Below are 25,408 nucleotides of genomic sequence, written 5' to 3'. Positions count from 1 at the left end.
ATAGTTTACATAAACAGGTGGTAGTCATGGACATCAATGCATTTTCAAGTAACAAAGAGGTGTACTGAGGTTAGGTACTTCCCCAAAGCCCAGTTATGCTGTACTTCCTGCTGTTTAGCTGATAGGAAGCTTACACTGTCCAGTACACACAGAGGAAGCTGTACATTACCTGAATTATTACTTGTTATAGTTACCACCTACCCCCATTGCTAATATTGTTTTGACCTGGGCTGAATCCCTTACCATAGATATTTTTGCACTTGGTATGCCCAATGAAGGACATTTATAAAAATCTTTACATACTGTATGTCCCTTTTTTATCCCACAAATGAGCTGTGGAATGAAGTTTATTACAATATTGTGTTTATTTATCAAAGTGTGATTTTTTCTGAAACTCTTGTACTGTATTTACATTTTTTCTTGGTAAACTACAGGTCCCAGTTGCCTATGGTGCCATGGAAAGCTCCTCTTCAAGTGCCAGCATGCCCCGGGCAGCCATGTTTGGCAACTGAGCCATGCTGGCACTTGTAGTTTGCCAAGAACAATGTTCTTGCTTAATTTTTCATTGTTATTCTACACCCACTGGGCATTGGGTGCATGAAGAGCCCTATTACTATTGGCACTAGGGCTAGTTATACCCTGGAGGCCCACATGCACTTTTGAGGACATAATCCTCCTGTGGAAGCATGTCCGGATGCCAACTGGCCTCAGTATGCCTGGAATATTGATGGCGGGACTTCAACACTGCATGTCTCCCCTCAACTGTTCCACCAGCCCAGGCTGGCGAATCCCAATGTGTCACATTTGTGTTTGTCTTTGGAACCGAACTGGAATCTTTGGCTGGAATGAGATCTGGGGGGAGCGGCTGAAAGCTGGGAGGCCTAATATAGTTCCTGCTCATGGACTAGGACTGAGATATAAGGTGTATGGAGTGCACTTGTGTGTTTAACTGGTAGGCAAGATGTGGCTGATGCCATCTGAATGCACTGGTGGGACAGCCAGTCCCACTGGTGGGACAGTTTATTTATGGAAACCAGATGAGATTCTTGAGGCACTCAGGTGCAGGTGGATAGGGTAGAGAGCTTTGGTCCTTCAACCAGGCTAGAACCAGCAGGATAAAAAATAAATAGTATTAACAATTGCGCAACCAGTGATCTGCAGCAATTAGAACCGTACGGGAGTAAACATCGATACTCCTAAAGTCATGGAATATAATAGAATAGATACAATTGCGCTGATGACTGGAAAGATGTAAACAATTTTTATTATATTAAAATCCACAAATTGAAATGAAATAAAGTGTCACAGTGCATCACTTCATGTAAATAAATAGGAAAGTGTCAAAGTGCAATCAAATAGAAAATGGTCCGACAATCCTTGTATCATATCATGCAGAAATGATGAAAGCCATCCAATTGTGACATATATAATGTAATACAGGATGGAGGAGACATACCATATGGGAATGGTGGTGTGTGAGAAAATATGTGTCCACGGCATCCAATTAGGCCATTCATCGACACACCACCAGACTTAGCCCAAAAATGAGTCCTTTAGAAGTCCAAAGTACCACAGCACGGCATGGAGCACAACGTGTTTCGGATTTTGATCCTTTTTCAAGTGCATGCCGCTATGAGTGCAAATGGTACTATTTATGTAAGTAAAGTGAAAGTGGTTATCCTCGAGTTCCGGCGTTGGTTCCCACCACTTGCGTGTCACCTGAGGTTCCCAAAAACAGAAATGTGCGTTCCAATGCAGTCATCTGGAGCCGGAGGTAGATGCCGATGACGCATATCTGCCACTTGCACCTCACCGGAAGTTCCAAGAGCTGGAAATACATGTTACAACGCGGTCATCTGGAGCCGGAAGTGGATGCCAATGACACGCATCTACCATTTGCGTATCACCAGGATTTCAGAGCCGGAAATACTCATTCCATCGTGGTGACCCAAAACCAGAAGTGGATGTAAAAGGGCTTTTACTTGGTTTCCATATATACAGTTTACAAAAGAAAGAAATTTGAATCATTTTCTCCAGGATCTTTTATTTGTATCCTCCTGACCCATTTCCAATAAAAACTACTGTGGTACTTAGTATTCCCACACAGTCCAGCCCTCACAAGGAAAAAGGTCAGATAAGGGGATCCCGTGTTACATGTAAAATAAAATAAAGAAAACCTAAAAACAATATGGTTATTATGTGACATAATTACATGAAAAGTTAATAAAGTTAATAAGCATAAAATTTAATTAAGAAACCATTTTAACTCGAAATCTGAGTTAAGGCCATTAGGAAAGAAACTGATTCCAATTCATATATAGATATGGAAAGTGGACATCATTATAAATGATTGGAAGGTATTCCACTAGGACAATATAAATAAATTAAAAGGAGATTAGGAAGACATGGTGAGAGATAGGGATAGGTGGCATGAAGATAATACCTCTGGGTGGTAGGTCTGAGGTATTTCTCTATTATTATTTATTTGTATTAATTTTTTTTCATACAGAAATAGGTGGACAGTGGCTTTTGTGACATGAAATTTATCTGCATTTGTTGAATTATTTTTTCAATCACATGTTGTCACATTGAAATTCTACATTAGAGACTCTACTCACTTTTTGATTTTAATTAAAGATGTACAATGGAAAGCAAGTTTGATATTTATGACATGTGATGTTGAATCCTTGTATTCTAATATACCTCACCAACACGGGATCTCCACTTTTGATACTTTTTTGACTTTGGATGAGTCTCTAAGCAGGAAGAGATGTCAGTTTATTTTGGATTCATTGGGTTTTATTTTATCTCACAATTATTTCATTTATGATGGTAAATTTTATTTACAAATTATGGGTACAACCATGGGCACCAGGTTCACCCCAAGTTTTGCAAACTTATATATGGGCCTCTTGGAAGAACAATTGGTATGGAATGGTCCATTTGGGGTGAACCTGGTGCTCTATGGTCGGTCAGTACATTGACAATATGTTTTTTGTTTGGGATGGTGATACACAATCTGATTTTTTGTTTTGGATTATATCAACACTAACACTTTTGGGTTTAAATTCACTAGCACCATACAAGAGATGAATATTACATTCTTGGTTATCACCACCCTCTCCATCAGGGGAGATAAGATAGTAACCTCTACTTATCAAAAAGAGGTTTACTATAAAAAAAAAAATTCTCATAGTTTCCATTGTCGGCCTTCGTTAAAAAACTTACCAAAAAGCCAATATCTTAGATTGAGGCGAAACTGTTCAGAAAGGGAACAATTCAATGCACAAGCAGCAGAACTTGCTAAGTCCTTTAATGCACAAGGGTATCTTGATGAGATTTTAAAATCAGCATTTGACTTTGCTAGTATGAAAGGAAAGATCCAAAAATAGCCTTCCGGCTGAATCTAATTTGAGGTTTGTAATGAAGTATAATTCTTTTTCAAACAAATTGAAAACTATTATAAAAAATAATTATCCAATGCTTAAAACTGATAATATATTATCTATCCAACTTGATGATGAACCAAAGATCATTTTTAAAAAAAGCAATGAATCTACATTCTAATGATATCTAGCTCCTAGTAACTTTAGATCTAATGATCCATCTAAGTGTAGGTGTAATACCTGGTTAGAAAAATATACTTCTAAGAATGGTAACTTTAAATGTGGGAAAATGTGTTGCATTACTTGTAAATTTACTTTGGATAAAAGTACTCAATTTAAATCAGGTTCATTAGGCTCTATGGCCCTCATTCAGAGCCGTACGCTCTGAGCAGAGCGCACGCTCTGAATGAGGGCCGGCCTCCATGAAAATGGAGCGTCCTCCTGGACGCTTGTATAGCTGTGGGTCACCACCCACAGGCTATACGAGCGTGCATTTTGATGGCCGCGATGGTCGTGACCATCGCGACCATCGAAACTGCGAGCCGGAGCCTGCGGTTGAGGTTTTCAACCGCAAGCTCCGGAGTGATTTTGGCTCTATCAGAGCCAAAATCACTCCCACTGACATCACTAGTGATGTCAGTGGGCCGGCTTCTGACGGTAGGCGTTCCCGTGGGAACACCCCCGTCAGGGAGGCACGCCCCTGGCACGCCTACCAAAGGGGGCGTGCTGTCAATCAACATCGACAGCACGCCCCCTTTGATCAGACACAACGAGCGAAGGACTTTCCTTCGCTCGTCGCGTCTGGCGCATGCGCACGACGGAGCTCCCTCTGGCGCATGCGCACGACGGAGCTCCCTCCGTCGTGCGCATGCTCAGTCCAGAACATCGACCCACTTGCGAGCGGACAGCCGCTCGCGAGTGGGTCTGAATCAGGCCCTATGTTTGATATCAAGAGTATGATTAATTGTCAGTTAACCTGTGTGGCATATTTTATCACATGTATTTGCGACATTCAGTATGTCGGAAGGACTACCCATATACTCCACACATGATTCTTGGAACAAAGAAGAAATGTATTAAAGGTAGTGAACACACATAGGGCTGTATTCAATTAGCGGTGAACACGGCTGTTTTTTTTGCCATTGGCAAAAACTGCTGTTTTCGACAGAAAAACTGCGAAATTTTCACCAAAAAAATTGGTGAAAACAGCAACAGGCAAAAAAAAACTAGAGACAAGTTTTCTCCATCCCAGACCAGGTGGAAAAAAAATGCAATATCTCTATTTTTGGCTAAAAACGTGAGATATCTTTCAGAACCCTTTTGGACACCCCCCTAATGATAAATTACCCCCCAAAATATTAGTGAGTTGTATACTTTGGCAAAAATACGACCTTGCAAATTTTGGGGAAAAAAAAAAAATGTTGAAAAAAATATAGAAAGATATTTTTTTTTCAGGAAAATACCGTTCCACGTAAATTGGGGTTATGTTAAAATGGGTGCAAGTATATTTTTGTGTTGTAAAACACAATTTTAAAAACCATTAAAAAACCGCCTGTAGCCTTGTGCGATATTTAAAACACTTGAAACATCCATACAGCCCATCGAAAAATCAGACCCAATACGTTAAAACCATTTTCAATGATTTGCAGGGTAGGAATGATCAGCACTTGTGTTTTATATAATTTAGTATTTCATTTTTGCGCCTGATTTTGATATTTTATGAGCCACACATAACACTTGTGGACACACTTTTACTCTCCTCATGGATTTGTGACATTTGTGTTTCGGAACGCACAGTTTGATCAACAGCCTTAGTGGTCTTCAGTTTTTTTTACACTTCTTCTAAAGTCTGAGTGAAAAGGTCTTTCATTGTCATGAGAGGCAGAAGAAACATCTTGATTTTTTTATATCAGATACCCTGATTATTTAAAGCCTCTACACCCTTGAGCATCAGCTGTAGACAGTGGCATAACTAGGGTAAAAATGGAGCCCCCCCTATGTGAGTGCACCGAAGGCATGACACACACCCCTTTATCGTCACTCTGAACATTCCTTTCCATATGCACCTTAACCCCAGTAGTGCCCCTTATACAGTACTCCCAGTAGTGGTCCTCCTTATGCAGCCCCCAATTAGTTCCCCTTATACAGTACCCCCCGTATGCAATGCCCTCAGTAGTGGTCCCCCTTATGCAGCCCCTCATTAGTTCCCCTTATTCAGTGTCCCCAGTAGTGGTCTCCCTTATGCAGTGCCCCCCCGCATGCAGTGCCCCCAGTAGTGGTCCCCCTTATGCAGGCCCCCAGCAGTGATCCCCCTATCCAGTGCCCCTTATACAGTGCTCCCTGTAGTGGTCACCCCTATTTAGTGCCCCCAGTAGTGGTCCCTTCAGTACAGTGCCCCTAGTAGTAAGTCCCTAGCAGTAGTCCCCCCCATGTAGTGCCCCCAGTAGTGGTCCCCCATATGCAGGCCCTCAGTAGTAATCTCCCCTATCCAGTGCCCCCTGTAGTGGTCCTCCCTATTTAGTGCCCCCAGTAGTGGTCCCCTAGTAGTAAGCCCCTTATATAGTGCCCCCAGTAGTAGTTTGACCCCCAGTAGTAGTCCCCAGTAGAGGTTACCCCTCCCAATGCAGTGCCCCCAGTAGTAGCCCCCCCAGTTGTATTCCCCAATAGTGCCCCACCCCAGTAGAGGTCCCTCCCAGTAGTAGACCCCCCCATGTGCAGACACAAAAGTAAAAAAAAATACACTTACCTGAATCCATGCTCTGGCTAAAGCTACTGCTCCCACCGCCGCACGTCAGTCCTCCCGGGCTGGTGCGCTCTGCATTGTGGGAGAGACGTCATGAAGTCTCTCCCATTACCCACTGCAGGAGCCGGAAGGGAGCCAGCTCTTGCAGTGGGCGCTGCAGCAGTCAATGAGAGTCTGTCTGACTCTCATTGGCTGCTGGTTTACACACACATCACTGGAGGCGATGTGTGTGTAAACTGCATGGCCTGAGCCTGCCTGCCACTCTCCTCCTAGTGTGAGGGTGTAAGTGCTCAGGGGGAGAGAAGGGGCTTGGCTGTGCAGCACAGGACCGGCGCTGGGCGCAGGGAAGCCTAGCGCCAGTCCTGTGTAAATGTGTAGCACTGACTGCACACATTGCGGTCGGCGCTACACTGCCTAACTAGGGCTGGCTGGTACCGTGGCCGGTGGCGCCCCCCCAGCACCGCCGGTCCTACGGCGCCCAGGGCACACACCCTGCTCAACCCCCCTTAGTTACGCCACTGGCTGTAGATGATAGTGAAGGACTACTATCATCATTATGACTGGTTGCAGCAGCTGCAGTGCTAGCATTTGCTTGCTGCTTCTGCTCTTCTCTTGGTTGGTTGTCATGTTCCATATTGATGAAAACACTAAAGTTGTACAAAAACTACTTACTAGTGTTATGTATTTACTAATCACCACTCACTGTGGAGTCACAGTACTTGTGTGTTATGGACACACACTGAGGTACGGCCAGCAGAGTCACTGTACTTGTATACACAGTGGGCTACGGCCCAAGGAGTCACAGTGCTTGAGTACACAGTATGGAATGGCCAGCAGAGTCACAGTACTTGTTTAAACTACACAGTGGGGTACAGGACAAAAAAGTTTTTTTTTCCTTTTTTTTAACTTTTATTAATCTTCTTTTACTTTTGTTAACTTGTCACAGTACTTGTGTGCTATGAACACTCAGTGGGCTATGGCCCAAGGAGTCACAGTGCTTGTATACACATTGGGGTATGGCCAGCAGAGTCACAGTACTTGTATATACAGTGGGCTGTGGGCCCTATTCAGAGCCGTTCACTAGGATGCGTTTGCTCGTAGCCTGCCAATGTTGGTCCATGGAAATGTGGGTGTGGTGGTGTGAATGCAGGCGTGTCTATGCATCCTAACGCCATTTCAAAGGCATGCATAATTTAGACGCAGTATCATAATACACATCACATGGCTGAATTACACACTGAAGCACTCACAGTGCTTGCGGTAGGGTATGGTCAGCCACAAGTGCTGTGTGTGGGTCCGATGTTACTCGATGTTACCAATTGTTGAATGCATTTCCATTAGATGACGTGTATTTCTAAGGGAAAGTGGGCGTCTTAAGACATGCTGGTGGGCGTCTAAATACACACCACGAGCGCACGCCAAGACATAGTGGGCGTGCTAATGCCTTGCTGTGCGATCACGGGATTTGCATACTTTGATGTTCTGAATCGGGCCCTACGGCCCAAGGAGTCACTGTGCTTGTATACACAGTCGGAGTACGGCCTGCATAGTCATAGTACTTGTATACAGTACACATGGGGTAAAGCACAAAAAAAAAGTTTTTTTAAACTTTTTTTTTAAAATTTACTTTTCTTGCGTTAACTTGTCACAGTACTTGTGTGCTATGAACAGGCAGTGGGCTCGGGTCAAGGAGTCACAGTGCTTGTATACACAGTGGGGTACGGCCAGCAGAGTCACAGTACTTGTATATACAGTGGGCTACGGCCCAAGGAGTAACAGTGCTTGCATACACAGTGGGGTACGGCCTGCAGAGTCACAATACTTGTACACAGTACACAGGAGGGAACAGCACAAAAAAAACCATTTTTTTTTACTTTTTTTAAACTTGCATTCATTTTCTTTTACATTTTTTTTTTTGTTTTACTTTTCTTGCATTAACTTGTCACAGTACTTGTGTGCTATTTACACGCAGTGGGTTACGGCCCAAAGAGTCACAGTGCTTGTATACACAGTGAGGTACGGCCAGCAGATTCACAGTACTTGTTTACACAGAAGGGTACTCTGGACACATAATATAATATATATATAGTAGATAATATATATATATATATATATATATATATATATATATAGCAGAGTCAGCACAGTATACAGTAGCATGCCCCCTATACACACTGGCTACAGCACAACCCCTTGTGAGACTCTGGACACAGCAGCACAGTTGTTAAATTAATATATATTATTAAATAATAATGAAACATAAATGCATTCTGTGCCCATCCCCAATATATCTCCTTATGGTATGCAAATATTCCAAAATATGGAAAAAAACAGTTATCCAACAATACTTCTGGTCCCAATCATGTTGCATATGGGAGGCTCAACCTGTACCAAAAATTATCAATTTTCCATTGCATCAGACCATAAACCAGATGCTACATGTAATGACTGAGGGCCTGATTCAGAGCCGCTCGTAAGCGGCCGCTCGCTCGCTCCGAGCGATGTTCGCACATCTGCGCATGTGCATGGGTCGTAATGCGCATGCGCCAACCAGTCATTGCGGTCGGAAATCGTGCGCTCACAAAACAGCGAGGGCCTGCTAATTTGAGTGACAGAATGAGGCGTTTGTGGGTGGTAACAGGGGAAGGTGCTTGAAAACGGGGAGTGGAGATCCGAATGCAGGCCTGCCAAACGGTCAAACGGGCATTTAATGGGAGTGCATAATTAGTAAAGGAGCGTCATCGACCACGTCACTTGGTCGTCTTTTAGCCTGAACTGCTCGCAGTAATTGCAGGAAGTAAAACCTACCACAAGCACTGTGAGCAATTCAGACGCCTTTCGATGTACTCGATTAAACTAATAAATAGCGGAGATGACGTATGATGCGAACGGCCAGGGGGCGTCTTTACAAAATAGCGAGCGCATGTTTCGTTCGCTCGCTCAGACATAGAGGCGTCAACAGACCGCAAAGAGCGAGCGCTCTATTTAAATAGCCGGCCCCTTTTTCTGAACGACCATCCGCAAATAGCGTCCGGCTCTGAATCAGGCCCTGAATTCAGAGAAATATATCCCGCACACAGCACAATATAAATTGCTCAGATCTCATCAAACCCAAAGTTATCTCCTGCTAAGATTCCAGGGGGTATATTTAGAAAAGTGCCCAGCCCTGGGGGTTTATGTAATAGGGTGCGAAATGCAGCCGATGCAGGAACTCCTGTGAGACTTCCCGTAATTTTAAAGCGGCAATCATTTTAAAGACAAAACCAAGCTTGTTTTGCTTTTAAAATGATTGCCGCTTTAAAACGTCTGGGACGACTCGCAGGAGATCCGGCAGCGGCTGCAGCTCGCACCCTATTACATAAGCACCCAGGTTAAAACAATGGTGGATGGTCATAACTGTAAGTAATAACAATTCTGTTAATGTACAGCTTCTGTGTGTATTGTACATTGTAAGCTGCCTATCCGCTACGCAGCAAGTATCCCAGGTAATTCAGAATAACTACTGAAGAGTCCAGTTTTATTATCCGACTCTCAAAAATACACATAACATAAAAAATTTGTATTTTTATTAGACTGTTTTTATTGTTTGTTAGTACTTTGTCATTTTACATCACAGAACACATTGATGGTTTGTACCAGCATTCATTAGAACCTGGCCTCTCTTTCAGTTACTCAATATTCTGTTACCAATTTCAAAGCTATTGAACTGTGGGCCTGATTCAGAGCCGGATGCTATTTACGAACGGTCGTTCAGAAAAAGGGGCCGGCTATTTAAATTGAGCGCTCGCTCTTTGCGGTCTGTTGACGCCTCTATGTCTGAGCGAGCGAACGAAACATGCGCTCGCTATTTTGTAAAGACGCCCACTGGCCGTTCGCATCATATGTCATCTCCGCTATTTATTAGATTAATCGAGTACATCGAAAGGCCTCTGAACTGCTCGCAGTGCTTGTGGTAGGTTTTACTTCCCGCAATCACTGCGAGCAGTTCAGGCTAGAAGACAACCAAGTGACGTGGTCGATGACGGTGCTTTGTTAATTATGCACTCCCATTAAACTCCCGTTTTGACCGTTGGCACGCCTGCGTTCGGATCTCCACTCCCCGTTTTCAAGCACCTTCCCCTGTTACCACCCACAAACGCCTCATTCTGTCACTCAAATTAGCAGGCCCTCACTGTTTTGCGAGCGCACGGTTTCCGACCGCATTGACTGGTTGGCGCATGCGCATTACAACCCATACGCAAGCGCAGATGTGCGAACATCGCTCGGAGCGAGCTAGCGGCCGCTTACGAGCGGCTCTGAATCAGGCCCTGTGTCCTACAGGTATTTATTGTTCCTGCTGGTGTCCTGCACTGTGTGAATAGGTTAGCCCTACCCTCACATTGCAGACACGTATTGAATGGTTAATTCTAGTCACAATGTGTTGACATAGTATTAAGTAGCAAACTCAATAACATCTGTTGCACCTGTACCCCTGTTACATATTATCTTTAGTAGTTTAGCTACTTCATTGTGTTTTACTACACCTCTCTTAAAGACATCCTGACACATTTTTAGCTAATATTAGAGGATGATGGTCATTTCTTTGTGTATAACATAGTTGTTGTTTTTTCGCATTAAGTTTAGCCTGCTTTAAATGGTAAGTGGCAGCAGCAGCGAAGACCATTAGACATTAGGGGACCTACCTGTATAACAGGAATGCTGGTTAGCAGTTATTTAACAAAAGTTTAACAAAACATTAACATAATTGGCTGTTCCCAAAACATTTACTTTTGGGTAATGTTATATTTTAACCGTGCCTGATTTCAGGGGACTGTCCTGATGTTCAGTACTCCTAGGAGGTGTGTCATGCTAAACCTTGCAAGCAGTTGTCATTTGTAATATGGTGGGGTACGTATTGAGGGGAAAGCGGTTGGGGTTGACCAGACATCAGAGGCACCAGGAAAACCTCATCATGACGCCACTGTGCGCCAGTTTTTTACGACCACGTCTCTTTCTGTTGCCTGAGACTGTTCCGATTTACACAATTAAAATGCTCGTAGATAAGTTTGAAGGCAAAATTGCCCTATCGTGATACTTTGCCTATAATGTGTGAAAGTAATCTATTGGTTTTCCTCAGTGATGCTACTGGTTCCTAGTGAATGGATAGGCTGCATTCTCAGTGATGTCATTGGTTCCTAGTCAATGGATAGGCTACATTCTCAGTGATGTCACTGGTTCCTAGAGAATGGATAGGCTGCATTCTAAGTGATGTCACTGGTTCCTAGTGAATGGATAGGCTGCATTCTCAGTGATGTCATTGGTTCCTAGTGAATGGATAGGCTGCATTCTCAGTGATGTCACTGGTTCCTAGTGAATGGATAGGCTGCATTCTCAGTGATGTCACTGGTTCCTAGTCAATGGATAGGCTACATTCTCAGTGATGTCACTGGTTCCTAGAGAATGGATAGGCTGCATTCTAAGTGATGTCACTGGTTCCTAGTGAATGGATAGGCTGCATTCTCAGTGATGTCATTGGTTCCTAGTGAATGGATAGGCTGCATTCTCAGTGATGTCACTGGTTCCTAAAGAATGGATAGGCTGCATTCTCAGTGATGTCACTGATTCCTAGTGAATGGATAGGCTGCATTCTCAGTGATGTCACTGGTTCCTAGTGAATGGATAAGGTACATTCTCAGTGATGTCACTGGTTCCTAGAGAATAGATAGGCTGCATTCATTTCTCGGTGATGTCACTCGTTTCTAGAGAATGGATAGGCTGCATTCCCAGTGATGTCACTGGTTCCTAGTGAATGGATAGGCTGTATTCTCAATTATGTCACTGGTTCCTAGAGAATGGATAGGCTGCATGAATTGATAAGTTGCATAGGGTTCCATAGGGTTACTCAGAAGTCTGATAATTGACTGATCTGCGACCAATGCTGCATCTTTCTACGACCCTGTAAATCCCAGTACCTGCGACATTTGTATATTTGTGAACAGCCACTGTGTACAATTTGGCAGCAGCATTAGTGTACATATCTGAATCAGGGTCCACTATTAGATTTCCTGCCGCAGTCTTTGAAAACAACCAAGTTAAATCAATCTGCACTCACATGTGGATACCCCAACAACTGCGCATAGTGGAAACCATAAAAGAAGTCACAACAAAGTCCATCTTATTTTCCACTACTTACTGTTAAGTATAAGTTATAGATTAAATTAAGGACTACAATTGTTTGAATGTTTTTCTTGATGTTTATGCATTTTGCTCAAAAGGAGCCTTATTTTGAGTCAGACTCAATTCCAAATGCAGACGGACCCCTTCGGATATCTGTGCATGCACCACAGAAAGTCATCCTAGGCTGTGCATGGGCGGATGGAAAACATCGGGTGACGTGTCTTTCTGCATGAAGGCATACGTATAATCGTCATAGACAGGAGGATCCTCGCAATAGCATAAAGTAGAAAGCAGACTGCAGCAGCCGTACGGTGAAGCTGCCTGCAGCCCACTCAGCATCAGGTTCTAGGGGATCCCGTCACATGGTTGACAGTTGCTGATATTAATAATGTCGACACCACAATGTCAACATTATCATGCTGACACGGTTAACGTGTCGATAGACACCATGTCGACATCCTCAGAATGTTGACATGTTCACATTGTCGCCATGTGAAATGTCAACATTCTGAGAATGCCGACGGTTACGGTTTGGTGCTACCAGGAGGATTAGGGATAGGCACTGCTTGGAGGGGCAGCTTTAGGCTGCTGGGGGAGGTTAATGTTAGGCTGCGGTGCGGGGGGGTTAGTGTTAGGCACTAGGGGGAGGGTTAGGATTAAGGATAGGGGTACTCATGTCAGATGTTCTGATGACATGGTCGCTGGGACATGGTAGATGATGCTGGAGACTACCACCGGGACAAGGTCAGTGACCACTGGGCCACCAGGAGCAATAGGTCGACATTCTATCATATGTGTGGATATGTTGAATGACATTTTGACCATGTCAATATTCTCATGTTGAGCTGATGCATGTTGGCATGAGAACTATCGACCTAACACCACACACAGTTGTAGAAATGTACTTTTCTATAAAGTGCAACTGGAAGGTGCAAAATGCATTCCATTAACAATAGGTTGGGTTTCTGGCAATTAGAAGTTCAAATCCTTTACAAGGAGGCTGTGCACCAACCTGTCAGTCATGGATCCCCTCCCGAAATGCACTTTTGATTAAACTGCCATTGAATTGAAATAGTCCTTTCTCACAAAATGACATTTTCGAAATCCACGCCTATCAAGGAAGAAACAGCCTTAATCTGCCTTTTATTCCATCGGGCGGGGTAAATTGCTGCGTAAGATTCCTCCATTTTCTCCCACAAATCCATGCGCTTAGCCGTAAAAAAAAAATTATTATTGGTGAAAAATGATGAGTATGAGCTTTGCAAGTAAAGGAAGAACAATATGTAGATTATTCCCCTACCATCTATTCACACCACAGTAAATTGATTTATCCCAAATAAAATCTCAAGCTCACAAGTGGATAGGCTATAAAAAAAACTTTTATATTTTTGCCAATACAAAGTTAAAATCTATGATTCGCAAATTATGTGATTGTTAAACTGTGAAGTCCCCTTTACAAGGAAATATATACTGAAATATTTAATTTAAATATGTACATAACTATTCAACTCTTCCAGCTGATTACCACTGGTTTTCCTTCTTTCAATGAATAAATAAATTCTGCCATGTTTTATGACAGTCTGGCCAATAGGGGCATTATTTTGGATGATTGTTACTGTGAGTGTCCATCTTGCAACAAGAACTGTAACTAACAGATCAGTGGGAGTCGCAGGAAATGGAAGAACGGCTGCATGTGGTTGGAGTGTAGTCTGTAAACTATGGTTGGATCTATAGGATGACAGCTTTAGACACTGATGTCTGGAGGTCTTTACGGTAGAAACAGAGCAACCACTGGATGGATTGCAGCCTTTAAATAATGGATGGGTCTTAGAAAACTAATGCACTAATGCCTGATGAGTCCTATGACTCCCGCTTAGTGAGGTCCAATTTCTTCAAACACTGGTCTCCAGGCATCTATGACTGCAGCTGTACCAGAGCCATCTGTGATCTTTACAATCAAGGATGATTCCATATCTCTTTATCTTTCTACTGGGTCCACTGCTAATTTGTTACTCAGCGCTGGTGGGGCTCGGAAGTAACACCCTTAGGATGGAGATCCCTCTCAACATGATTTTGCCTAGGCAATTACTGCAACCAATCAGCTTCTAGCTGTCATTCATCCAGCTCAGCCTATGAAATAACAGAAGCTTATTGGTGGCTTTGGGCAACTACTCCACTATATCTCTCTGGAAGGCTTGCTACATCTCCCTCTTGATAATTAGTTAAATTGTTGACAGTTCTGCTGTTGACAGTCAAAATGTCGACAGCATAATGTCAGCCACAGAATGCCGACACAGGAGGCATGTTAATTAAAGTGCTGTAACCGTGTCAGCATTAGAACTGTAAACATGTTTTACCATGTTTACAGTTCTAATGCCGACACAGTACAAGTGCTTTACAGAACATTGGCCCTCATTCAGAGCCGTTCGCTATTTGCGGTCGTTCGTTTAAAAACAAGGGGTGGCTATTCAAATGATCCGTACGCACATTGCAGTCTGTTCACACCTCTAAGTCTGAACGAACGAGCAAAACATACGCTCGTTTATTTGTTAAAAACGCCCCCTGGCCGCTCGCACCATACGTCATGTCCGCTATTTATTAGATTAATCGAGTACATCGACCAGCGTATGAACTGCTCGCTATTCTTGTGTTTGGTGTTTGCTACCACAAATTTGCGAACAATTCTGGCTATAAAATAACCCAGTGACGTGGACAATGACGCTGCTGTTTTAAATATACACACCCATAAAACGCCCGTTTTGACCTTTAAGCACGCCTGCGTTCGGATCTCCACTCCCCATTTTCAAGCACCTTCCCCTGTTACCACCCACATACGCCTCATTCTGTCACTCAAAATAGCAGGCACTCGCAATATAGCGTACAAACGATTTTCGGCCGCACTGACTAGTTCGCGCATGCGTACTAAAAACCGTACGCATGCGCAGATGTGCAAACATCGCTCGGAACGAGCGTACTGCCGCTAACGAGCGGCTCTGAATGAGGGCCATTGATCCCATGTCGGCATTTTGTGCACGACATTATGCTGTTGACATTTTTGACTGTTGATAGCACAACTGTCGACATAACAATAACAGTGCAAAATAAATCTATGTGCTGTCTCTTTCTCCAGGACGGCAGTGGACAGGGAAACACCCTTTGGCTGTAACAGAAGCTTTGTTCTTTCTCCGTGTTGCTGGTTACACCGTGGATGTACTTAGATATTTAGTAAATAAACCATCAAGGACAATAAAACTTTACTGAAGAATGCTGCAGCTCGCCAGCTCCACGTGGGTGAGTAACTGTACAACTCTATGCACTAGTTCTAGATAAGACAGAATGACAGGATCCCAGAAGCCACACAGTTTAAAAAGCATTTAATTTTTTCATTTAAAAAAAAAAAAAGTTTTTATGATAAATAAATGTATAATATGAAAGCAGGGCCGTAAACTAAGGGTGGGTGATGTGCTGTCACACAGGTTGGAAGGTCCTGGTGGCGGCACCCCGAAGCCAGTATTGCTGCTGCAGTGCCGTCTGGACTGCCATTTGGTCCACGCAGCTGCTCGGAGTGACCTCAGGATATTGCGGGCAGTGCTGCACTTCTCAGTGCAGATGGCTCCACCCCCTCTGATACCGTCCGGCGGCTTCCCGACAGTGTAATCCCGGCAAGGGATGTAACATAGGCGTCGAAATACCGACGCCTATGTTAATCCCGACGCCGGAACACCGATCCCCGCCATCCCGTTCGTCCGCGACGGGTATGTAGATCACTCAGGGGATGGGAGAGTTAGGTTTAGGGACCCCGGTGGGGACTTAGAGTTAGGTACCCCGCCCCCCGGGGAAGGTTAGGGTTAGGCTAGGGAAAGGGGGGGTTAGGGTTAGGCACCCCCCCAGGAGGGTTAGGTTTAGGGTGCGGGAAGGGGGGGTTTAGGCACCCATGCCATCATCGCCAAGTCAAGGAGCACCTGGGGCATCAGGGTCTAATATTCAGCTCTGTTCCTCCTGCAGCTTGAATTCATCCCGATTCTTCCCGGACCAGAGGCAGCAAAATGCTGTACTCCGGGTTCAGGGTACCAATTGTGGGGACAGTTGTGGGGGCCTTTTATGTATGAGGTACCCGTGGCGACCACCCCTGTCGATTCCCCCACCCACAATCCCCCACACCCCCGTTAATCCGGCCCTGGCATAATTACTGACCTAGCATAATTTAAAAACAAAAACAAATTAACTCTAGTTTGCATTGAATGTAATTGCATTTTTACAATTAATAAAGCAGTGAAAAAAGTTCTGTTTTCTTTAAATGTCATTAATTGTATTGCATTTTTATAGTACTTAATTAATAGCATGTTACCAAATTTGGCTTCTTAAAGTAGAATTTTTAATTGCCCATCAACCAATCGTAAAAGTTTAATTGTTAAGATGGATGTTTACAGTGATTTTATCTTATTGTTTGTGCACTCTTCCCAGCTGTTTCATTGATTTTTCACTGTCCCATCTGCCCACACTGATGAGCCTCCAGGTTACTGGTGATCTGCACTCAGGTATTACCCTAGTGTACAACTTCTAAAGTGGAAATTACTGCGAGTGTTTCAAAATGGTTTGTGAAAGAAATACCTGTAGTCTTGTTAAATACTTGCTGTACTCATGCCATTACTGCCTTTTACTGCATATTACTGCCTTTTACTCTACATTACTGCCTTTTACTGTACAGCCAGGGCCAAAAGTTTTGAGACTGACACAAGGATTGTTTTTTTCACAAAGTTTGCTGCTTCATTGTTTTTAGACCTTTTTGTCAGATGTTACTATGGTATACGTAAGTAAATTAAATTACAAGCATTTCATAAGTGTCAAAGGCTTTTATTGGCAATTACATTAAGTTTATGCGCTACCATCAGTCCTGTGTCATGCCAACAGTAAAGCATCCTGCCAACAGTAAAGCATCCTGAGACCATTCATGTGTGGGGTTGCTTCTCAACCAAGGGAGTGGGATCACTCACAATTTTGCCTAACAACAGCCATGAATAAAGAATGGTACCAAAGCATCCTCCAAGAGCAACTTCTCCCAACCATCCGGGAACAATTTTTGAGGAACAATGCCTTTTCCAGGATGGTGGAGCACCTTGCAATAAGGCAAAAGTGATCACTAAGTGGTTCAGGGAACAAAACATCAACATTTTGGTTCCATGGCCAGGAAAGTCCCCAGACCTTAATCCCATTGAGAACTTGTGGTCAATTCTCAAGAGGCGGGTGGACAAACAAAATCCCACAAATTCTGACCAACTCCAAGCATTGATTAGGTAAGAATGGGCGGCCATCAGTCAGTATGTGGCCCAGAAGTTGATTGACAGCATGCCAGGGCGAATTGCAGAGGTCTTGAAAAAGAAGGGTCATCACTGCAAATATTTACTTTTTGCATAAAACTTAATGTAATTATTAATAAAAGCCTTTGACACTTATGAAATGCTGTAATTTTACTTCAGTATACCATAGTAACATCTGACAAAAGGTCTAAAAACACTGAAGCAGCAAACTTTGTGAAAACCAATACTTGTGTCATTCTCAAAACTTTTGGCCATGGCTGTACATTACTGCCCTTTATTATCTCTTGATTTTTCTGATATTATAATATTCTACTCTTGTATTTACCAGAGTGTGATATCATGCACCCAGTAATGCTTCTAGTGTTACAGGTAAATCCGTGGATTTTCCGGGCCATGAGCACGTCTCCTGCTGGGATAAAACCATTTGTACAGTCTGGTCTGAAGATTTTGGTGGATTAAGGATATTAAGGACATCGCTTGCAAGTGCACATAAGGGGGCGATACAGAGTTGAACTCTAGTCAGCCGTATTTGTGCCCGCACAAATAATAAATGCGTATATTCACCCATATGCAGATTTGTGTGCATCACTGCGGCTATCCGTACGCATTGCTTTTATTACCCATCGTCATTATCAGTGCTCACTCGCACCAGCCGTATACTAGATGCAAAAGGTTTGTCTGAAAACAGGTCTACGTAGCCATTCCAATTCCATTGACATGCTCTCAGTGAACTTTTGGCTACTCGAGAACATCATTTGGGGTCCCCGTCCATTGTGAACCAGTCATCTTATAGTGCATGCCTACATAATGAGGAATCATTGTGCCTCGTTGTCGCAAAACACCATTAGCGCATTTGCTATTGGGATTTTGATCTTGAGGAATAGGACGCATATAATGTATCAATAGGTTCCTATTCTTTACTTCAGCAAAATTATTAAAATCAAAAGATAATGCTTACCTGCCATATTCGGATTCAATTATGTGGTGTTGGACACAGCTGTACATCCGTTTGTCCACTTTGCTTCTGGCGAGCAGCCACCAGGAGACCACCAACTTAGAAGAAGAGGAGGAAACAGGTAAGAGGTGAAGAGAGCAGAAGAGGAATAGTGGGGGCGAGACAAGAGGCAAGGCAAAAAGAAAAGTGGCTTGTGAGAAGCACAAGGGAAAAGTGGCATTGTGCTTAATAAAAGGATGGGGACAATCAGATGAGGAAAGATAGGGACAGGCATACACAAAGACGGGACAGACGCGCAGACACACAAAGTGGGGGGAGGGGGTGGCAGAGGCACGCATGGGGGATGAAAGATACACACATAAAATGAGGAAAACAGAAAGTGGAAACTGTAGCAATAGATGGAGACGTTCACACAGATGAGGGACAGAAAGCAGACAGTTGAACAATGCAGAAAACACTACAAGGAAAAGAGGTTTACCCCGCGCCTAATTGGCGCGCTGGACGGGAATCAATTAGCAGGGATTCCACGCGCGGGTGTCCCTGAGACCCCGCGCGCGAGTCCCCGCTGTTTGATTTTACCTCGCACCTCATGTAGGTGCGTGGTAAAATCACCGTGAGGCCGCCGTATTTGGCCTCGCGTGAGAGGTTAATACACACTGATTCCGCAGTTCTCACGGAATCAGTGTGTTCTCGCGCAGGAGTCCCAGTCTAATGACGCGGGGAAATAGCTATTTAATTGAATAGCTAAACCCCGCGTAGCGGGACTTTTGCCTGTCAATTAGCCGCGGGTGAAACCCCGCGGCTAATTGAATATGCCCCTATGTATACAGAGTGTCTGTATTATTCCAAATGTGGTGGTCCCATTCAGGGGTACTGAGAGGGGGGGAGCGGGTACTATTTACCCGGACCTGCTATAGGGGCCCAGCGGGACCCTGGTCCGGTGCTTCCCCCCCTTCTTCTTACTTCACAGGAGCACCGCACATGCTGATCGCACCCCTCCTGGCTTTGTGCCAGGATGAGGGGCCCACAGCGCCACCCTCCCCAGTGCGCTGCAAAAGTGTTTTTTTTTGCTTGTTTGTTTTTTTTTTGCTCAAGGGGGCCTCTTCCCCTGAGGGGGGGGGAGGGGTCACACTGATCGCTTCCCACCCTCCCTGGCTTTGTGCCAGGCTGAAGGGCTCACAGCAACTGGTATAAGCTGGACAGAGAATGCGAAGACACATGCAGGAGATGGACTGAGGGGGAGATACATGCAGGAGAGGGAATGAGATAGACGGGAGACAGATGTAGGAGCTACAGTATGCAGGGAGGATAGGAAACACAGACAGGAGATGAACTTTAGGGGCAGAGACAGGAGCTTGGAGACACAGGAAAAGGAGATTAAGGCCCGGATTCAGACCTGCTCGCTAGAATGCGATCGCTCGTAGCTGGCCGATATTTACATTCTGTGCATGCGTATGCATCACAATGCGCTTGCGCGAACCACTGCGACAGATCGGGAAGCGCTTGCTCGTCCAGCAGAAACAGCCCAGTTGAATGAGTGACAGAAGAGGCCATTTATGGGTGATAACAGGGACAGGGCAGTAGAAACAGGGGAGTGGAGGTACAAACGCAGGCGTGTCTGTGTGTTTCAAGTAAACGCAGTTTCATAGGCGTGCATAATTAATAGACCGTGTCATAGTACACGTCACCTGGTTGTATTTCACACTGAAGTGAACGCAGTGCTTGCGGCAAGGTATAGTCAACCTCAAGCGCTGCGAGCACATCTGATGGTGCTCGATGTACCAATGTTTTCATGCTCTTCCAGGAGATGATGTGCGCAAGTGGGCATCTTATGAATGGCTGGTGGGCGTCTATGATTGCTCATGGGCGTGCTAATGCCTTGCCGTGCGATCGCCTGCCTTGCTGGGCGTGTGCTGGATTTGCATACGCTGGGAGTGAGCAACCGCATCTAGTGAGTGGCTCTGAATCAGGTCCTAAGTGTGAGGGAGCTAGAGGCAAAAAAATGGAGATAGAGGAGGCACACAGGATACTTACTGACAGGAACCATGCTCATGTTGAGAGACTGGAGTCAAGTCCTCCCACAGTTCCAGGGGTCAGAAAGCAGCTCCACCAATCAGGGACTCTTCCAGTCAGCATGTGCTGAGTTCTTCCACTGCCATTGTGTCGTGTCATGGGATTGACTTAGTGGGCCTCATTTATCAACAAGTGATATTCTTGTTATCACTCGTTACTAATCTTAAATGGTGCTCCAACCAATCAGCTCCTAACTGTCATTTTTCAAACACATCACAGTTAGGAGTTGATTGGTTGGAGCAGCATTTAAGATTAATAATGAATGTTAACAAGAATATCACTCGTTGATAATCGAGGCCCAGTGTGAGAGCTGCAGGGACATTCCCTGCTGCTCTCTCTCTCATTTCAACTCAACCCTTACTGAGTGCAGCACAATACATATGATCGCACCTCTAAGCTTTGCGCAAGCCTTCCGGATGGGCAGAGATTATGGATGAAGGAGTAAATTTAAATAAGATCCTGTCCTACTGGGTCATAGTGCCTGATGGGGGGGGGGCCCTGAGAGAGGGAGGCCCGTGCCCCCCCTTTAATCCGGATCAGGTTACGTCCCCTTCAATTGCAAGTGGAGAAGAATTGTGCACAGGGGCCCTGCAACTTACCTGGTGCTGGCTAGTAGTCTCTCCTCTTCTGGGGTGCCATCTTCTTAGTGATAGTCAGGAAGATGGCACATGCACACAAGACACAAATGGCTCCGGCACAGTGTCAGAGACTTTGCTTTCAGTGCGCGGTGCCATCTTCCTGAAAATGTCATAGGGATAATGGTGCCGTGGAAGGGGAGGGACTCGTTTGTAGCCAAGCATGCTTTTGGTGCATGGTGTACATGGCGGGGCCACCCTGGACAAAGAGGCCCACATGCACTGCGGAACCCATTATAAATACCCCTATGACTCTGCATCATCTGTAGCATGGTTCTGGAATGTGGGCACAGTGAAAACATCTACAATACGCTTCGCAAACGGACTTGTGTCCAGCTCGCCATTTTCCCTTTTGTGTTGATGTGTAGAAGCATTATTAGATATCTTCAGGCAGTTGAGGGTGGAATGGTGTCCAAGTGGACAACTGCTCTTTGGTATTTAAGGGAGGCAGCATGCAAAAAAACAAAAACAAAATGCTATTATTATATAATTATAAAACAAAAATGTCATAGTTATCCCTAGGTAAGTTATGAAATGGGAAAACCAGAAACCATTGCTATAAGATGAAGCGTGTGGTACCTTGACCCAGATTATGGGGTCTATTTATCAAGCAGTGAAAAGTGTGGAGAAGGGAACCAGTGGAGAATTAGCCCATAGCAAGTTAATTAGTACAATGGGGGGTTTGGCTACAGGGGGTGAGATTAGATTGCAATGGTGTGACCCAGCGGTGCAGCGAGCAAAGTAACGATGCATCACGCGTGCCGTACACACTGCACGATCCGGCGTACAATGGCACAATGTATCATTACATGTTGCATGTAACTACACCGCGCCGTGTTCATTGAATCGTCCCATCTGCGGTGCAGCACAGAAGAAGGAGATGATTCAATGAGCGATGGTCTGGAATGGGTACACACTATATGAACCGATTCACGGTGGTCAATATACTGTATCGTACGATATATCAGATGACTCCACTGGAACTGCCGGTCACATGCCTGCTTGGACTCGGAAGACACCGCTGGAGCTACTGCAGCCATTGGCAGCAGGTAAGTCACCACTGGCCCACCAGGGACGATATGTCGACATTCTAACATGACGACTTTTCATCAGAATCTACACAATAAATGTTGTGTAATGTTGACATTATGAACTGAAGTATTAGTTGAGAGAAGTGAAAAGCATGTGGGTAACTAACAAGGGGGCTGATGCAGGGTTGCACACAAGTCGGTCTCCAGTGTGGTACATTATGTCAGCAAGAATATTGACGAGAATGTTCTTGACGGCACGATACACACGGCACCACGATGTCGACCCCAATAAAATACTAATTAAAGCAATTTACTGGGGTCAACATTGTGGTGCCATCAAGAACATTGTCCAAATTATGACTGCATACGGTTGGCCGCAAGTGCACTCACAATGCATGTAACAAAACTAAGGGGCATATTCAATAGGCTGCGAGAATAGCAAAAAACCCGCACCTGCGAGGTTTTTCCTGCAGGTGCAGGTTTTTTGCTATTCTATTAAGTGTGGTTTTTTTTAAAACACGCACTGGGAGAATTTTATTTTCGCACCTCCTGAGCAAGCCTGATTTTTCCTAAAATCGATGATTTTAGGTAAAATCACCGGGACTTGCTCTGACATTCCCGCGGCACCTCCACCAAGGACTAATTAAGCAAATGAAAGTATCCAATTAGCTTAATTAGTCCTTAATTACTCACCTTCGGCAGCGCTGTCGTCTTCATCCTGCTTCGGGAGACGGCTCTTCTGCAGCAGTGGTGAGTATGTGAGTGTGTGTGGTGCTTGTATGAGTGTATGAGTGTGGGTGTTTGTGTCCCGGTGTCAGTGTGCCCCCCCCAGTGTCACTGTGGCACCCCCGTAATGGGCGCTGGGAGAACTACATCTCCCAGCAGCCCTTGCCGCACCCACCAGGCCCCGGGACTCCCAGCAGCCCCCTCTCCAGTAAGAAGAGAGAGGGGATGCCACCAGGAGCCGTGGAGACCTTGGCAGGAAAGTGATTTTTTTTTTTTAATTTACGCGGTGCGTGGTTTTCAGTGATGAAAACCCTGTGTCCACTATTTTTTTAATTGTGGGTATCGGGTATCGGGAGCGCGCATACCCACAGGATTCCGAAATTGGCCGCGAGGAGAGCGAGGATTTAGCCTCGCTAAACCTCGCGCCCAATTGAATATACCCCTAAGGGTCTGATTCAGCTTCAGACGGAATTGCAAAGCTTCTCGCAAGCAGCTTTGCAATTCCGTCTGTGCCGATATGGTAATGCACAGGAGGCATCACGCTTCCTGCTGCATTACTTATCCGAGCTGTGTTATCCAACGCAGCATCGGATGCTCTGCGGAACATCAGCCGGCTAAGGTGCCCCATGGGATCACACAGCTGACCGCTTCAGTTGAGATGAAGAAGCCAGGGAATCTCCGTCAGCCGACGGAGAACCTGGCTTCTTCCCTCCCCCCCCAACGGCGGCAACGCGTCTCCATTTCGGGGAACAGAGTGCATCGCCGCCCCCTCCCCGCCTACAAATGTCAGCAGACTCTCAATCACTGCCAGTCTGCGTGTGGGATCGCAGACCCATTCTGGTCATGCGCCTACGCAGAATCCCTAACATCGGGAATCAGCGTTCAGGTAATCAGGCCCTAAGTGCGGATATTCGCCTGTATGGGGAGCTGCACGCTTCTAATGCAACTGCCCCGCCCCGATCCATTAGCTTCTGGAAATAGGACCTGCCCACAGCTTTATTTCAGCCTCAGTGTGCGCATAATAATGTATGTAATATGCTATATTTTCTTATTGCAGAGGAGAGGATCAGAATGTAAGAGTGATGATGCTCACGTGTTCAGAGAAAATTCCATTTGGGTTAATATAAACTTTTACAAAAAACTGTGGACGGCAATTACTGTTTCCATAGTTACAGATGTTACTACAAAGTGTCATATATATAGAACATGCCTACCAAACTGCAGCAACAGTCTTAAGCTGGGTGCACACAAGGACGACAGATCTGCCATCCGGCTTATCCGCCGTCCTATCTGAAGATTGGTAAGTGCATACACACTAACCAATCATCGGCCCGATGTGTTGTGTCTGACGTCACAACTGGGCGGGCATTTACATGTCAGTCACCGGCAGCCAGGGGCGCCGAGAGCAGGGGAGCTGGTACAATTTACCCGGGCCCGGGCTTCCAGAGAGGCCCGGCAGGGGCCCTGGTCCTGCACCGCCCACCCTCCCTTCCTCCCTCCCTCGCAGCAGCGTGCTGGGATGCAGCGGGAGCTTGCTCGCAGCAATCTCCTATGCCTGAGGGGAGGAGCGATCACACTGATCGCGCCCCCCCATGGCTTTGCGCCGGGCTGAGGGGCTCACAGCGCCCCCTCCTTGGCGCACAGCGAAGATTATTTTTTTTTAAAGGGGACGTGGCCACACCTCCCGCGATTAGGCCATGCCCCCCTCTTTACCAGGGCCTGGCGGCGCTTTCTACTCCCCTACCGGCAGCCTCTGCAGCAAGTGTACGGACGGTCGGCTGACTATCCGTACACACAGCATGATGTGCCGTTATATCTGCAGGTACACACCTGCCGATGCGCCAACGATATATCAACCATTCAACTGGGCATTTCAGTCAGTTTGAAGCGGCATTTGCATAAACACGCAGACTGGCGACCGCCTATAGGTGCTGCTGTGAGCAGTGTGCGTGAGACTCAGAATCAGGTCCTGTGGCAGGTGCTATTCCATTTGAGTCTGCAATTTGGATATGAAAGCAGCATAACAGCTTCCACTCACACCTATATTTACAGAGAATATGCAGGAGATTGAAGCTACCTGTGCGACCTGTGGCACAGGGCAGGGGGCGCTGTTTGGGCCGGTCGATTTTCCTGGTTATTATCATTCTCACTTGTAGCTTCCTCTTCTTTTATCCCCAGCATCCTGGCCTCCCCTATGTCTTCCCTGGCCCTTCCCCATGAGGCTATGGCCCCTTTTCAGGTGCACTATCTTATGTCCCTATTTATCCCCAGCATCCTGGCCTCCCCTATCTCTTCCCTGGCCCTTCCCCATGAGGCTATGGCCCCTTTTCAGGTGCACTATCTTATGTCCCTATTTATCCCCAGCATCTCCTGGCCTCTCCTATC

General features: G+C 45.3%; 1 long non-coding RNA gene across 1 annotated transcript; it reads right to left on the bottom strand.

The window, feature by feature from the left end:
• Positions 1 to 1,246: 1,246 nt before the first annotated feature.
• Positions 1,247 to 19,322, bottom strand: LOC148522766 (uncharacterized). Its single transcript, XR_015878503.1, has 2 exons — positions 18,562 to 19,322; positions 1,247 to 1,828 (listed from the first exon to the last, which is right to left on the bottom strand). It is a non-coding gene; the product is annotated as an uncharacterized LOC148522766 (long non-coding RNA).
• Positions 19,323 to 25,408: the final 6,086 nt, after the last annotated feature.

This window comes from Taudactylus pleione, unplaced genomic scaffold, assembly GCF_031769625.1.
Source record: "Taudactylus pleione unplaced genomic scaffold, aTauple2 ptg000139l, whole genome shotgun sequence".
NCBI lineage: Eukaryota > Metazoa > Chordata > Amphibia > Anura > Myobatrachidae > Taudactylus > Taudactylus pleione.
This window is presented reverse-complemented; position numbering and strand designations above follow the sequence as displayed.